Below are 14,855 nucleotides of genomic sequence, written 5' to 3'. Positions count from 1 at the left end.
CGCTCAGAAGCACTTCAAGGTCAGAAGATCAGAAGATGCTTTGCACCAAGCTGTTTGACTCTGATGATAATCAAACGTTGTATTTACAAACATCAGATCAGAAGAAAGTACAAGTGGCAGGCTACGCTGACTGACAAAAGGAACGTTAGAAGCTATTAAAGGCAACGTCAATAGACACAGCGTAAACAAGGCTCGAGGTAGTTGACAAAAGCGTATAACATTAAATGCGATGCTGTACGGAACACGCAAAGCATTAAATGCATTCAACGGTCATCTTCTCAAACGCCTATAAATATGAAGTTCTGATGTGAAGCAAGGTTAACGATTCTGGAACAAAACAACTCATATTTACTTGCTGAAACGCTGTTCAAATCAAAGCTCAGAATCTTCATCAAAGCTCACTACATTGCTGTTGTAATACATTAGTGAGATTAAGCTTAAACGTTAAGAGAAATATCACAGTTTGTGATTATAGCTTTTAAGAAGCATTGTAAAACTCTTAGAAAGATTACATTAAGTTGTAAGTAACTAGAGTGATCGTGTTGATCAGAATACTCTAGGAAGTCTTAGCTTGTGTCTAAGCAGTTGTAATTAGAGTGATCACGTGGTGGTCAGGATACTCTAAGAAAGTCTTAGCTTGTGTCTAAGCAGTTGTTCCTAGAGTGATCAGGTTGTGATCAGGATACTCTAGAAGACTTAGTTGCGGACTAAGTGGAAAACCATTGTAATCCGTGCGATTAGTGGATTAAATCCTCAGTTGAGGTAAATCATCTCTGCGGGGGTGGACTGGAGTAGTTTAGTTAACAACGAACCAGGATAAAAATAACTGTGCAATTTATTTTTATCTGTCTAGTTTTTAAAGCTACACTTATTCAAACCCCCCCTTTCTAAGTGTTTTTCTATCCTTCACTTCCATCGGATCCAATTCTTCCCGTCAAGAGTTGAAAGAGAATTCGGAATGCCATTAGTACCATTCATCTTGCACCAATTGATTCACGTTCCCTGGAACAATAACCAGGCTCTGATACCATTTTGTTAGTGCGTGAGGCATTTTTAGTGAGAAGAGAGAGAGAGAGAGAGAGAGAGAGAGAGAGAGAGAGAGAGAGAGAGAGAGAGAGAGAGAGAGAGAGAGAGAGAGAGAGAGAGAGAGAGAGAGGAAGAGAATAACAAAGAAAATAAGGATTATATTATTCACTTGAATTATACAAATAAGGATACAACCTATGACTATTTATATACAACCCTAATTGGGCTTTGACTTACACAACTTGGGTTGTAATATTATTAGATTGGATTATATTTGATATTATATTAATAATATCAATCTCACTAATATCTCAACAAATCTAATAATATCTCAACAAAAACCACTCTAACAAAACATTTCTACAATACTTTCTCTAGTCTTATTTATAAGAAAAAAACTATTTTTTATATTAATTGAATAAATAATATATTTGTTCTATATTTGTTCTGAATGTATGAGTTATGCAATGTATCTAAAAGTCTTTTCTTATTCTTCTTATAAATAGGATCAAAGAGAACATTTTGCTTAATATGAGTTACTATGAAAAAAATTGAGAAAAAGAATAAAAAATGCATATCATCTCAAATTAACGTGCGATCAAATAGATCCTAGTGCGATTCAAGATACAAACAAATGAGTGACTCTCTACAAATATCGTGTCGTGATTAGATTCAATCATGACACAAATCGTGGTGGTGAGATTGCACTATAAAAATTCTAATATAAATATTCTAATATAAATGTTTTTTTTTGTAAGCAAGGATTGAATTTATAGAGAGAACCCAAGTTCTCTAAAGCTTGATGCAAAAAACAGGATAAAACCTGAAGAAAAGAAAAATTACACGCCAATTGCGTCCTACGAGAAATAATGGAAAGGATTCCGACTAAACTCGTAAAAATTACAATTGGGTTGTCTAATTTTCCCAACAAAAATCCAACGCCAAACCAGAGCTTTAACTCCCCAAACCATATCATAAATATTCCAAGTATCTCCCCTGAAGATGATACCTTTTCTAACCGTCCACAAATACCACACCACCGCCAACCACACCACCCCTTCTTTTCCTTTGCGCACCTTAGCTTTCTTACTGAAAGCATGCCACTTCATGAAGCTTTCCTTGATGTCATCCGCCTTATAATTACCAAAACCGATCCACTCCGCTATATATTTCCACACCAAATTCACATTTCGACAAGATAACAACAAATGGCTTCTAGATTCTTCACATAGACAGCAAAACACACAAGATGAATTAGAAAAAGGCAAGATACCTCTTCGAGATAAGGCTCCTCTTGTCGGAATTCTATCAATGAAACAACGCCATCCAAAAGCCTTAATTTTTGTTGGGACAACCATCTTCCAAACTGTTCTAAAAACTTTATCAAACTTCCCATGAGGACCAAATGGAATATGAACAGAATTCAGAATTTTGTAACACGATTTAACCGAAAAACCTCCGTCCTTGCTAGGAATCCACCGCGCAGTGTCATGCCTGCTGGGGTCCAACACTTTGTCCCTTAAGACCTGTTTCAGCCCCGAAATTGCTTCTCTCAGCACCCTAGCCGCATTGTGCACAGAATCAACATGCCCAGCCGAATAATGCACGACAGAGCCAGAACACACAGCGTGAGAGGGCTGCTGCTGAACCGTTTCTGCCACGGATTGCAGCTGGAAAATTTGCTGCTGAATCACATCCAAAAAAGCCCCGGTATCGACAGGACCTCGCACCAAGTCAGCATTCTGGTTTTTCATATTACCACACGGTAAGCCAAAATCTCCCCACATCCAACCTCCATCTTTCCATCCTCCCATTAGCGTAATGGAAACCTGCTGTAACAAAGAAACAAAAAATAGTGAAGAAAAAAGTTCTCTAAGAATTCCCCGACTCGTTCAATTAGAGTTCCAAAAAGAAGTAGTACTTCCGCTCCCAACCTCAACTTTGCAATTAGAATTGAAAAAATCTATCGGCTTTATGGAATTCAAGGACAATAAATCTCTCCACCACACCGATTTGAGTGCCCCCCCCTTTATCATTAGCTCCTTTGTGAAAAACGCTAAGGCTTATATCTCCATATCTCGCTTTCAAAACGCCGTTCCATAAAGCTCCGTTTTGTTCCAAAATTCTCCATTTCCATTTGTGCAAGAGGGCTACATTAAAGTCACCTATCCTTCTAACCCCTAAACCTCCCTTCTCAATTGGAAGACAAACGGTATCCCAACTCACCCAATGTATTGTTCTCTTATCCTCCACTCCTCCCCATAGGAAATTGCTTTGTAACTTAGTGATATCTTTAATAATTTTCTTTGGAGCCTTATAAAAGGAAAAAAAAAAAAAGATAGCTAAACTACCCAGAACCGTCTTAACAAGGGTAAGTCTAATATAAATGTTAAACTTTGTACTCTTTGATGCAATTGTTAGTTTAATTTATTGTTTCTGTGTTATTATCTAATATTATGCTTAATATTTTTAATTGATTAATTATCAATAAATTGATTTACGATTTACTTTGTAATTATTAGTAAAAGTTTAGAATTAAGTATTTTAGTTTATTATCAACTAGAGGTAATGTAAGATCTTGAAACTCATATATTTATGTTATCTAGATGCTTAGGGTCTGTTTGGTTCAAATGAGGGGGAGGGGAGGGGAGGGATTTTAGTGGAGGGAAGGGGAGGGGAGGGAAGGGGAGGGATTTTTATTAATTATATGTATGTTTGGTTCAAACAAGGGGAGGGGAGGGGAGGGGAGGGATTTTGCTTAAAAATATGTTTGGTTCACGAGGGGAGGGGAGGGGTTTTATTAATAGTTTACGTTTTTATCCTTATGATTTTATATAACTCATATGATATTCAAAGGTGAAAATTTCATAAATAATTTTTCGGAAATAATATTTGTAATATTAAGTGATTAAAAATTTATAACTTACGACATAACGTTAAAGAAATTGAATACACTTGATACGTATTATAACTTTCGGCACAAAATTATCTATATGTTGATAACAACTTTTGAATACATAAAATAACTTATCGTTATATATATATATATATATATATATATATATATATATATATATATATATATATATATATATATATATATATATATAAATATATATATATAATAAAAAAATAAATGAATGGTTTAAAATTTTATATAATATACATATATATAATAAAATATATAACAAAATTAGAAAAAAATTAATATAAATAAACGTAAAAATTAAAAATTGTAGTGATTATAATTTTTATTAAATAAAAATAATAATTTAAAGGTAAAAAATAATTATAATAAATTGATATAAGCAATAGAGAAAAAAAGAAAGAAGAAGAAGCACACGAAAGAAAATAATAATTTTGAAATAATAAAATAAAATTGAGGGTATTTTAGTAAATATATTAATTTATTAGTTATCAACAGTCACATTCCCTCCCCTCCCCTCCGAATCCCCCGATTCGGGGGGACGCAAAAAGTGTGATTTGGAGGGATTTTGCTCCCCTCCCCTCCCCTCCTCTCCCCTCCTAAAAATTGAACCAAACACATTTTATTATAAACATTCCCTCCCCTCCCCTCCCCTCCCCTCCATTTACCTCGAACCAAACACACCCTTAATCTTAAATTATAACTTACCAAAGGAATAAATAGTTCGTTTAAGTTGTTATAAATAGGATTATAGAGAAGATCTTGAAACTCATATATTTATGTTATCTAGATGCTTAATATTAAATTATAACTTACTAAAGGAATAAAGAGTTCGTTTAAGTTGTTATAAATAGGATTATAGGAAATATGTTTATTTAAAATTTTAAAAAAATTATTTTTAGGTATTTTTTATTCTTTGGAATATAAATTACTTATTAAATTTTAAAGATTTATTTAGATGTTAATGGATGAAAAATTTATATTCTCATGAGAATACAACCTTCTATAACTACCCATTTATATATTATTTTAATATTTTTTATATTTATTTTTTTAATTTTAAAACTGTAAATAAATTAAAATTTCAAAATATTCCTAGAAACTTAAATAATTTGTCAAACAAATTAGTGGAAACTGTATTTTCATTTTCAGTAATAACATTTTTAAAAATTACATTCTCGAAATTGTAAATTTAATCCATAAAACAAACACATCTTAAGGTTATGATTAAAAGATCTTGAGAATGAATAATCACATAATAATAATAATAATAATAATAATAATAATAATAATAATAATAATAATAATAATAATAATAATAATAAGGTCAAACAAAAAATATAAGGGAGAATTTAAGTCAGGTTCTGCCTAACAACTTTTAATTATTAATTTTATAAATTTAATTTTTGTCATTCAATCTCTTAGACAAATTTAAGAAAAGAAATAATTCAACATGCAAAATTTTAAATTTAATATTAATTGCTCTCTTCTTATCTTAAATTTGATAGTATTCATCATGATATCACTTGCAACAATCTTATATAGTTATAAGATCACCATCACAAATTTAGTGAGAAAAAAATAATGAAATTTGATAGGTTGATTTATAAGTTAGAGTATAAAAATAAAGTAGTACAATCAATTTATTTTTATTTTTATTAAATTAATTGAAGTAAGTAAATGGCCTAATAAAATGAGTTTAATTGATATATATTCTAAAAAGTTTTAGGTATGATAAGGAGCTGCAATTAAATGTAGATAATTCTTTATAGATCTTCGTTGGGTGAGAATCTCTGCTGAAAATCCCATAATATTCCTTGATTTTGGAGATGCATCTCCGAAATCACCGAAATCACTCATTTTCATATTTTCTATTATTTCGGAGATGCATATCCGAAAACACTCATTTTTTGGTGTTTTCGAATATGCATTTTCGAAAGCACTTATTTTCCAATTTAAAATGTCAGGTGTTTTTTCGGAGATACATCTCCGAAAAAACCCTTCATATACCTTTTCCCTCCCTCACTATTTCATTCATTTTCCTCCAAACAAAAACTCAAACCCTTTCCAAAACCTCCATCATTTTTAATCCGTTTTTCGTCTCCAAATCAAGTTTCAAGTGGTTCATCATACCAAAGAGAGCATACAAAGCTACAATTTGAGGTAAAGAATCTTCATTTCATCTCTTATTCCACTACATTGTTGCTGATTTGTTGTTGAAAAAACTGCGTCAGTTCGGAAATGCACTTCCGAAATACACCACCTAACAGTTTTCGGAAGTGCACTTCCGAAATAAGCTCTGTTGCAGAATTTTAAAAAACAGTTTTAACAACATTTATGTTTTTTGCATATGTTAGGTATGGTGCATCCGGACAACATTTTCACCGATGAGTTAGTAGTCCCAGAAGAGGTCAACGTAGATGCTAAGCCAAAAGAGCCGGTTAATGATGTTAAAATCATTACCGTTGCGGTGGATGTTCGACCACAATTTACAGATGATATGGCTTTCGCTTGTCGTGAACATTTGCTAGATTGGGTCCGAAATGAAGCTAGTAAACTTGGATTTGGGATTGTGATATTAAGGTCCGACAATGGCAGTAGTAGAAGGAAAGCTTTTGTTGTGTTGAATTGCGAGAGGGTGGGAAGTATGTACCAACAAACTGGGTGTTAAGACACGATGACACAGGATCGAGAAAGTGTGTGTGTTCATTTAAGTTGCGCGTAACTCGTAGGATTGATGATTTGTGGCGTTTTAGCATCATTTGTCGAGTTAATAATCATGCATTGGAAACTAAGCTACACGGGCATCCAATTGTGTGTCGGTTGTCTCGCGAAGAGAAGGATGTTATTTCGGAATTATCGATAATCAAAGTTACGCCGAGAAACATACTTGCCAATTTGAAGCAAAAAAGACCAGATAGTGTTTCAAATATCAAGCAGGTATACAATGAACGGTACAATCTTAAAGTTGAGAAAATGGGCCCGAGGTCGAAAATGCAACACCTTTTGAAACTGTTGGGTAATAACCAATACGTTTCAAGCTTCAGAACTTGTGAGGTCAAAGTTACGGTTCGTGACATATTTTGAACTCATCCTGAAAGTATCAAGTTGTTCAACACATTTTCAATCGTTCTTATAATTGATTCGACGTACAAGACCAACAAGTATAGAGTTCCGCTTTTAGAAATTGTTGGTGTGACCTCCACGGACAAGACATATTCGGTTGGATTCGCTTTTTTGGAATGTGAGAAAGAAGATAACTTTACACGGGCTTTGGGAATATGTAAGACTTTGTTGGTTGATCAAAAGAATATGCCTAATGCCATCGTTACCGACCAAGATAATGCTCTAATGAATATGGTCGATACCGTCTTCCCGACATCAACCGTATTACTTTGTCGGTATCACATAACATGCAATGTGAGAAGTAAGCTCAAACTCGCGGTTAACACGAAAGAAAGAAAGGATTACAACGGAAACATCATCAAAGCCGGTGTTGTGGTCGACAAGATAATGGCTGCATGGAGGGGGATTTTAGATGCACGTTCCGAAGAATTGTATACCGAGAAAGTGGTACAATTCCAGACATTGTGTATTAGATTGAACACTTTTTGTCATTACGTTGAAAGTACTATCCTTGAAAAAGTAAAAGAAAAAGTTGTTTGTGCTTGGACGGACCGAGTTAGACATCTTGGTTGCACTACAACTAACGGAGTTGAATCCGCACATGCAACATTGAAGAAATGGTTGGGTGATAGAAGGGGGATTTGTGTAGGGGATGGGACACTGTGAAACAAATACTCCAAAATCAACATAATGAAATTCAAACATCCATTGGTCGGAGCAAGATGGTTGTGGAACACCGATTTAAGGGTAAAAATCTCTACTTGCAATTGATTTACAACATATCGCGTGCCGAATTGAATTGTATTTTTCATGAAGCGAAGCGGGCGGAAACAACGGGTCCGGGTAGTTCAAAATGTGGGCTTGCGATTAGAAAAACCTACGGGCTTCCATGTGCTTGTATACTTTCTAAAAAGATGAATTTGAATACCCCGATACGCATGGATGAAGTAATCGATCATTGGAAAAAGCTCCGTTTTGTTGATTTCGAACCGGCAAAAGAGGGTGAATCCAAAATAACCATCTCCGACGAGTTGGAAGAGATAATGGATAAGTTTTCTAAAGGGGATGATACCGTGAAATTGCACATAAAAGAACAATTGCGAAAAATTGCGTTTCCGGAGACCACCGATTTGAAACCTCTATCTCAACCGGTTAAAACCAAAGGTGCGCTTAAAAAGCCGAAAACATCCCAAGATGACACATCAACTAAACGAAATCCTTCTTATTGTGAACATGTTGATGCATTGATTCCGGATTCACCCACACCAAAGTCCAAGTGTAATGCTAACAAAGGAGCACATATTTCGAAGCCGCCTCGCACACCTCCGATAAAAAAACCTCCGATGATATACATTGATGAGATGCCGCTATTTATGCACAAATATATTGATAATATAGTTGATGTAGGTACTGACGGTAATTGTGGGTATCAGACCGTTGTTGGTTTGTTCAGAAAATGAGAATCAGATCACACTCTTATTCGACTGACACTTATTTCGGAGTTGACTTTGCATAGGGACATCTATGGCCGACTTTATGAGAATTAAGAAAACTTTGATAAAATTCATGATTCCCTTGTTCCATCAATAATCAGTCACACACCGGTTTAAAGTGGATGTCATTCCCCGAGATGGGCCATCTTATATCAAGTGCGTACGATCGGGCGTGTGTCGATTTGACGAGATTTGGATTTTCGGAGACATTTTTTCCGCTTTAGAGTCACCTTTAGACGCGTCCGGCCGCATCATTTATATCGGGTATCTAAGATCGCGCCACTTTGTGCAAGTTTTTTTGAAACCGAGTTGTCCTATTTCAGCTACATCTTACGAGTGGACGACACATCATACAAAAGAGGCAGACACTTGGCCGAATGCTTTTGTTGAAAGAATGGTGAAGTTCGAAGAAATGATGAAGCAAGGGAGGGAGGAAAATAGAGAGGAGCCAAAGAATATACCGATTTTAGATTTAAGCGCCAACGGATCATTCGGGACATTTTAGATTAGACCGGATCTTTTTTGTTTGTAAAGACCGAATGTGTGTCATTTTTTGTATGTATTGTCGTCTAGAATGCAAAACCAAACCGATTGAATACATATATAATATACTTATATTTAGTGTTGTCAATGTTTATGTCATTCAAATTTAATTGTTGTCATTTGGTGCACTTGTGAAATTGGACAAAACAGACTGCACAAAATATATTGCTTCTTTTGTTCTGTTTCTGTCTCTGTAAAATTCAAAAGTGCACTTCCGAAAATTTAATGCTTCAGGGCGTACTTCGGAAATGCATTTCTGAAACATCCAATACTAGCAAGATAAGGTTTATTGGGTCATTATTACTCCAAGAAGTCTATAAATAATGCACCTATACGTTTTCATCAACATCAAGCCACAAACAACAATGACAGAAACCTACCCCCATCTTGCTTTTGTATACTTCAGCAGTGGTTACCCGATGCCATTCCAATTTAGATTCTCACGCGACATGTCATTCGCAGAATTGATATCGACACTTAGCTCTCTCTTGCAATACCCGGAAAATCGGAAGGTTGTCAAGCTTGAGTCTATTTGCCTTCACTTGACGATGAGGGAGACGTCCAGTTCACCTCATTTGAGGTCAAGAACAACGAAGATTTAGCGGTTATATGGACAACTTTTGATCGATATTCTTCGAAGGGTACGATCGAGTTGGATGCGAAACTTTAAAGATCGGGAGCCGACGTTATCAAAATGTTGACCCATCCTTAACTATCCGTATTTAACAATATGTAATTTTAATTTCATGTTGATCTATCTTTGTAATTTCGATTATTTATGATAAATCAAAGCTTTGTTGGTTTGTTTTTTGTTTTATGCATCAGACAATATTTCGGAAGTGCATAATATCCTAAGGGGTGATTTCGAATGTGCACATCCGAAGTCTCTTTATTTCTGAAAAAAAAAGGTGCCTTCAGAAGTGCATCTCCGAATTCACGTTTTTTTTCTAAAAAATATGGAATTTTTGGATGTGCACATCCGAAATCATCTTTTTTTCTTCAGAAAAATGTGCATTCGGAGATGCACTTCCGAAATATAGGAGCATTTATGAAATTTCGCCACGGATTGCTAAGAAGGTTGAGAGATATATAAAGAAATTGTTTTTAATGTATGTGGAACATCTTATAAGTACAACTCAAATCTTAAAAGATAATAAAAAATAGTTTATATGTAAGAGTGCAAATACGAGAGAATTTATATTGCCATCCCTCAAATTATACATGGCATTCTCTCAAACTTATGAAAAAGTTAAATTGTCCAACCAATTTTCATTATCACATTTTTACAAATTTAAGGGAAGAATCAAAATTTTCAAATTCTATGACGATATCAAAAATTTCGAAGGCGTATCGGAAATTTGGCGAAAACAGGTAAGATTTTCGGTATATTTTGTGAAATTTCCGGTATATTGTACCAGAAATTTCAAAATTTTCCGGTATTTGCTACTGAAAATTTCAAAATTCCCGGTATTTTCATTTACCAATATTATCGAAATTTTTTGAAAATTCTGGTGCGTATTATCATTTCGGAAATTGCCGGTATTTCAATAAAAAACTATTTTCCTTCTATTTTTAAATTTTGCAGTGAGGACCAGAGGCAAGGATGATTCTATTGTGGGACGAACCACCGATAGAGCTGGTGATGCATTCTAGACCACACATATGTGTCGGTGCAATCAGGACCCTCCAAAAAGTGTCGGCAAAATCTCAACCGTTGAAAAAACCTAATACCGGAAATTTCCTCGTACCGAAAATTTGGTAGGGTGTACCAGAAATTTTGTCCAAAAATTCTTTGTATCTCATCAGGGGTAAAATTAGAATAAAAAATTGGGGGGGGGGGGGGGGGGGGGGAGGGGGTGGCAAGATAAATTCTCCAGATACGAACATGCTATTCTTAACTTATCAAACAAAAAATTTGGGATTTTTTTGTACACCTTATATTATAGGGTTGAAAATACTCTGAAAACTCCAAAATGTTCTTCGGAGATGCATCTCCGAACGCACTTCAAATCAAATTTCAAGGTGTTTCAAAAATGCATCTCCGAAAACACCCTGTTTACACTTGAATGTTAAATTTAAACATTCAGTGATATTTTCGGAGATGCATTTCCGAATAAATCCAGCTTATACCACCTTGCTGAACGAACTATTTCATTCTCCTCATTTCATCCCATAACCAAAACTCTCCAAAAAAACTTCATCCCATCTCAGTCGATTTTTTATTTTCAAATCAAGTTTCAAGTGTTTTATCATGTCAAAGAGGCGTCTTTGATTTTTCGTCTTAAAACGGGGGTGTCCTATTTCGGCTACGTCAGTGGAATGGACGACACATTCCGCAAAAGAGACGGAAACTTGGCCGGATCTTTTTTGTTGGAAAGGATGGCAGAGCTTGAGAGAGAATCAAATTGGGAGAAGTCAAAGAAAAAACAAGTTTTAGATTTAAGCCGTGACAATTTGTTCAGTACATTTTAGAATGTAATCAAGTCATCTTTTGTATGTATTGTTGCGCACAATGCAAATTCAACATGATTCAATACATGTATAATATATCTATTCAACATTTTAGCATTGTTTATTTAACATTTTTATATGAGAATTACTATGATATTTAATAAGAATTAAGGGTTAGAATTAATAAAAATTAAGAGTTAGTGGTAAATTAACGAGAATGAAGAGGGAAGTTGAAAAATCATGAAAATTCAAGTGTTGAAAAGAAAATGAAAAATTAATAAGGAAGTTAAATAGAATTAAGAATATATTAAGTTTAATTGTTATAAAAAGGGGAGAGAAGGAGAAAACGAGAGAATGACTACATATAATTTTTTGAAAGAGAGAAGGAAATGAGGCAACCCTAAGAAAAAGCCCAGTAAGGAGAAGGCTCTCCCATCATCAAAACTCATTAAAAAATTCTACATAATCGAGGTAACGGGGTGGGGGAGATTGTTCTATGTTTGGTATTTTGGCAATGAGATAGTGAGGGTTCCCTTAACCCCTGACAGGTTATGTTATTTTGCTTGTGATAATCTTGTGGTGTGTTGTAATCTTATCTCATGTTGGGATTCTGTTGTGAATTCATGAAAAATTATGAGATGTTGATATTGTGTTGAGATATTATGGACAAATTGATTTCTATGTTGAGGTAATATTGATAGAATAAATGTTCTTACTTAGGGTTAACATGACGGTGATTGGAGATATTAAAAATTGAAAGAATATATGTTAATCAAATAGTATAGGATGTTTGACTATGATAAGATATGCTTAAAACTGAATTGAGATAGGTCTAGGTTGAAGAAGATGAGTTTAGGGGTGAAACTCTCATAAAAAGTCGAAAAATAATTCTTGGGACCCGGGCTTGACACGAGCCATGTTGCTGAAGGGTTTTGTATGGGGGGGGGGGGGGGGCGCCTGTGCATGCACGACTCATGTTGGCCTCAAATTTTTTTCCTATGGAGATTTTCCTTGCACCATTTGCAACGTCTTCCAATCCTTTGATCCATACCTTAATGTTAGATAATGTTGTTGATGTATTTTGATCATATTACGACCGAATAATGAATACCTCATTGTGAAAGTGGTAATACTCTTGAAGGTATTCTATGAACAACTATTATGGAAAATGAATAATTGTGTAAGTCTAGTATTCAATGAGTACGTGTGTAACCTAAATTGTGAATGCTGTAAGATATGGATTACTACCTTGATGAAAGTATATGAGGTAAATTGTTTAATATAAGACATAAGTCCGATGTTGATACAATACAGTGATGTATTGTGAGTGACCGTGTTAATACCCCGAGGTTTGGCAAGAATCAGCGTTGGTTTTTGTTTAGGTTCGAAATAGGCGGTGTTTTAGTCTAATTAGCAGTGTTATTAGGTTCGCAAAAATCGGTGTTAGCCTTAATTGGCGGTGTTTAATATTGTTTTTGTTTAGGTTTATAATAACTAATGTTAGCCTTAATTGACGATGTTTAATATCGGTGTTAGAGGTTCGAATAAATATTGCATTTGTTTGAAGCATCATGTATCATATATTTTGGAGTTAGGTTAGGACTTTGGTCCGATGTCAGGACTTTGATCTGGTGTTTTAGGACTTAGGTCTGGTATTTTTAGGATTTCAGTAATATAACTCTGAATCCGGTGATGGTACCACATGCATGGGAGTAGAGGAGATGAGCATTGCATAATTATTTTGTACATGTTTCCTGACATTGTGTAATTGTGTTGTTTGAATAGGAACTGTTATATGGTTAATGCCATCCTCGTTGTTATTATACTGCTTAAATTATATAATGTATTCTCATCCCTCCCTGTTTCTATGTTCCTAGAAGAGAATATATGTGTGGATGATTCTTAGGTTGAGATTGAGGAGCGATTGTTGTTGGTGGTTTATGAGAGATGATGCAGATGACCAATTCCCTCGCTTGTATTTATATTTCATCGTACTATAAGTCGGCTATTAGCTTATTTTAGAACAACTATTCTGATATTGTAACATCGGGGTTGGGGATATTTGCTATGTTATTTGTTTAGTTTTAAATTTAATAATCATAGTCTATTATTATGTTTTAAACTTCGATTTCCATTTTTAAATAAAAGGTTGAATATTTTGTCGGTGTGACACATTTGTCTTATATTCTTATCTCCAACATTGTTTTTATAAAGATTTTTTTTCTTATTATGGGTTTTAGCGTGTTACATAATTGGTATTAGAGCAGGTCGGTCCATCTGATCTTAGGTGTTGAGAATTTATTATATCCTGGTGTACGACATGTGTGTTAACACCGTCGGTGCTTTATTTCCTTAACCGATATTTACTTTACTATTTACAACTGGTTAAATTGTTTATGGATGGTTGTGCAGGAAGAAAAAACTGGTAGAAATGATTGTGTGGTTGTTGATGCCCTCGAGGCAATGGCTCGAGCTAATCAAGTCATGCAAGCTAATCAAAATAGAGGAGCTAATGAGTTTTGTGGATTGGGAAAAATTCCAAAAGAATAACCCGCCTACATTCAAAGGAAGATATGATCCTGAAGGCGCACAGACTTGGATTCAAGAAATTGAGAAAAAATTTAGGGTCATGGCTTGCACTAATACTCAGAAGGTTTTGTTTGGACCTCATGTGTTAGCTGAGGAAGTTGAGTACTGATGGGAGAACACCCACCAAAGATTAGAGGTCGCTGGTACTACTATTACTTGGGATAATTTTAAGAAAGATTTTTTAGACAAGTATTTTCCAGCGGATGTTCGTAAACTTAAAGAAATTAAATTTTTTGAGCTGAAGCAGAGTAACATGTTTGTGGCTGACTATTCAGCCAAGTTTGAAGTGTTTTCTAAGTTATGTCCTCACTATAATAGTGTGGATGCTGAAGGTTCCAAATGTGTGAAATTTGAAAGTGATCTACGCTCTAAGATTAAGCATTTTATTGGATATCAAGAAATTTGAAATTGGTATGCTTTGTTCCTTTCCCTTTCTGGACCCGAGACTCCTAGAGTCATCTCACCCAAGAAAGCTCGATCCACCTGGAATTTGAGTGGAGGCACCCATGACATATTATTTAGATGGTATTTTTGGATGAGGTGTTTTATCTTCTTTTTTAGTTGATAAGAATATTTGGTGTTGTGCCCTTGACCTTGTGGAACTTGCACCATCTGCTAGACTCAGGCCCTATGACATATGACTTGGGTGTTGGTAGTTGTGGAATGTCGTGCCTGTGGAGGATTTCATGCCATAAATGCTC

Source organism: Vicia villosa, linkage group LG2 (genome assembly GCF_029867415.1).
Source record: "Vicia villosa cultivar HV-30 ecotype Madison, WI linkage group LG2, Vvil1.0, whole genome shotgun sequence".
Classification (NCBI taxonomy): domain Eukaryota; kingdom Viridiplantae; phylum Streptophyta; class Magnoliopsida; order Fabales; family Fabaceae; genus Vicia; species Vicia villosa.
Note: the sequence above shows the minus strand (reverse complement) of the source record.